Genomic DNA, 3,518 nt, shown 5'->3' with positions numbered 1-3,518 from the left:
TTTCACCATATTGTGAATTAGATAGCTTTGTTTGCTTCAAGCTTTTGTATTTTATTTTGTTTTTCTGACTTGGTTCTTTGATTACATAAGTTATGTCAAACCTGATGACTCTCCTTTTTTACATGTTCTCTTTCATTTGCATCATTGCTGACTTAAAAGCGGGCTCATTCTCACAGATATTTGTTATTTATTTATGTACTTATTTAGCGAGTTGGTTAAGAAATGTTGATCTTGTGCTGGTTTGCCTTTTCTATCACTTACCTGGTCTATTTTAATTTTATTTATTTATAGGTTTGCACTTTCTTGTTGACACTTATTTTTAAAAAAATATTTATTTACTTCTTTATTTTGGCTGCACTGGGTCTTAGTTGCGGCATGTTTAGTTGCGGCATGCATGTGGGATCTAGTTCCCCGACCAGGGATTGAACCTGGGCCCCCCGCATTAGGAGGGCGGAGTCCTACCCACTGGACCACCAAAGAAGTCCCTTGTTGACACTTCTTTTAAAATGAAAGTGTTCAAATTACAAACTGTATGACCTTTTTTCCAGTTCTTAGATTTATGAGGGTTTTATAAAAAGAATTTATTGTTAAAAAAATATTGGTTTGAAAAATTAGCAAAACAGTAATTACCTGCTGAAAAAAGTTGGAAAATATACAAAGATGGAAAAAAGGGCACAGAGTGAAACTTTTTTTATATTCCCTTAATTCTGCTCCCCAGACGCAACCACTGTAAACAGTTTGGTATGTACGCTTCCAGATATTTTTCTATGTCTAAACAAATTTATCTCTATCTCTATCTACCTATCATATATTTTTTAATACAAATGGAACATACTACATGCAGTCAGTTCTCATTATCTGTAACTATCTCATTATAGTTGCATTCTATAAAGTTGCTGTGAATACTGTATTAGTGAACCACTGCTCCTAGGGAAAATACAGGGTTAGGTTCCTATGAGTCTCTGGTTGCAACACGTTTGTTAGCCGATCAATAAATAATATTGTTTTATATGTATTTCTATTTAAAGATACCTTAGTCAATATATATTGTTAATTCACTAACCTTGAACTCATGGCCAACAGCACTGTGACTCATGCCTGAACGAAGCTCATCTAACATATGTATTTTCTTTGTGAAACACAGAATTCTTGTGCTTAAGAACACTAGGCATCACTTTTACACTATGTTAGGGGGCCATTTAAACAGCAAAAATCAAATGCAAAAAACATGGCACTAAGTAGACCACGAGAAGGACACACGTTTATAGTATGAGAGCTGAAATAAGAAGGCAGAGAGTCACCTTGTTCAGCCTCAGCTGGGAAGATGCACACTGGGTGACTCAAATTTTTTGGCTGCTCTGTGCATACCAGTGAATGATTGTCAAAGTGCAGCAAATGTTGATTATGGGGTTACAGATAAATTTTAATGAGTAGACGATTTGCAAATACAGAATCTGTGGATAATGAGGCTTGACTGAGTATCTTTCTGCAGTGTGTTTTTCGTTCCCTGTAATATTGATGGACACCTTTCCATGTCATTGCACGTGGTGTTTAGTTCATTCACCCCGTGTTTGTTGAGCACCCCCCAGGTACTGTGCTTAGTGCTGGAGCACTGTGCTGAACAAAACAGAGCAGAATCTGTGTTCATAGAGCTTACATTCATTATGAATAGATAATATAATGCTGGGTAGTGCTCTGAAGGGAAATAGAGCAATATTAAGGGCAGGGAATGACAAAGAGGGTGATTAGCTTGAGTGGTTAGAGAAGGTCTTTCTGATGAGGTGACATTTGAACAAGATTTGAATGAGCCAAGCAGATCAAGAAACTAATGATTATGTTTTAGGGCTCCTTACCCTGTAGCCCTGGAAAGGGTTCTAGTGGTGGCCTTATGTCTTTGTAAAATTGCAAAATAAGATATTTTAACTGCAGTCAGTTACGACCACTGCCTTTTTCCTCTCCTACTTCCCCTCTGGCATCTTTCTCCTTGTATTGCTGGCTGTGAGCATTTTGGGGACTAGGCTAAGGCAGTGGTGTGCTGGTAAATGTTTAACAACTGATGCTCAGGAAATAAAAGCCCTAGTTTGTAGCACTTGTCATTTTCTGTGGTGTAGATACTCCTATTATGGACAATTTCAAGCTATCAGCGTGAGGTCACAGAAAGCAGATTCAGCAAGAGATGTCCAGTAGTATGTCATTATGTAGTTTTATGTAGTATTTCCACGGTACAGATACAATAGATGTAACTTCAGGAACATAAATTAACATGTTCCTTTGAACTTTGAGTTTTCTGTAAAGTGGCAGTTAGATCTAGAGACTAGAGACCTGATCAGATTAAGGTTTGATTTTTTTTTTCTCTTTTTTGGACCAGACTATGTCATTGGTAGTATCAGTCTATCACACAGGTCCGTCGGAAGATCTATAGTATATAATAGTCTTACCTTAAATATTTACCAGCCTTAAAGTCAAAGGGCAGTTATAAATGATTTATTGAACATTCTTCTGGAACAATGAGTCTATGAAAACAGATAAATCTAGTTTGCATTTGTAGGGATGTTATATTATGACCATAATCTTCTCAAGAAGTAGCATGACTGACCAAAGTGATTCTGATTCTGGAGTCTTGGCAATACACACAGAGGAGATGATGTCATTTCTAGTCACTGGTGAACAAGTAGAACGATCTAAAGTCTTTTGTGTTGCTCAGTGTTGAGGTTAAGGAATTGAAGCTATTTCTTATAGATACCTTGATTTTTAAGGTAAAGGAAATAGTACCACATTTCCTTGTTGCTATACAGCAGGAAAAACTGATAAGGCTATGAGGGATGCTTTTTGAACAGTGTTTCCACCTTTTTGGGTGCCTGTGGGATCTCCTCTATGGCTCGGCCTTGGTGTCTTCATGACTATAATTTTTGGCTCAGCCCCTTCTGTTCTGGGAGTCTCCGTCTCCCTTCCTGCCTTGCGCTCCTGAGGTGTTACTGCCCAGTCCATCTATGGCTCTGCTCTGGTTGGTAGCAATTTGACAGTCTTTTCTCCTTTGCCTTCCAGTATTGACACCACCACCCTTTCCCTATCCCTCAACGAATACACACAAACCAGCATATTCTCATTCTTCTGCTGTAATCATGGATTTCCCTAACTTCTAATGGAAAAGTTCCATGGGTCTGCAGTGAGGCACTGCTGATATAATAGGAGGCAATGAAGGTCAGGAACAGCATCCAGCTTCAAGGGATGGATATGGAAGGAATGAAGAAATCTGAGTGTCTGGGGAACAGGTCTGGGATCATCCGGCACCCATGACTGGGCCCCAGATAGAGAGTAGACATCCAGGAGACACAGAAAGAAGAATGACCGAGTAAGCCAAGTGCCTCTTCCCTTACTGACTTTGAGGTCAAGTTTAGGGAAACTGTACGCCAATTTAATGAAAATGTTTAGGGTTCTGTAAACTTCCTGGCATTTTACCCATAGGACACGATGACACATCTCCCTTGCTGGTTGGGAATGTTGGACAGAGGCAGAGA

General features: G+C 39.0%; 1 non-coding gene across 1 annotated transcript; it reads right to left on the bottom strand.

The window, feature by feature from the left end:
- Positions 1 to 407: 407 nt before the first annotated feature.
- TRNAR-CCU (transfer RNA arginine (anticodon CCU)) lies at positions 408 to 480 on the bottom strand. Its single transcript has one exon. It is a non-coding gene; the product is annotated as a tRNA-Arg (tRNA).
- Positions 481 to 3,518: the final 3,038 nt, after the last annotated feature.

Source organism: Phocoena phocoena, chromosome 12, assembly GCF_963924675.1.
Source record: "Phocoena phocoena chromosome 12, mPhoPho1.1, whole genome shotgun sequence".
Taxonomy (NCBI): Eukaryota; Metazoa; Chordata; class Mammalia; order Artiodactyla; family Phocoenidae; genus Phocoena; species Phocoena phocoena.
This window is presented reverse-complemented; position numbering and strand designations above follow the sequence as displayed.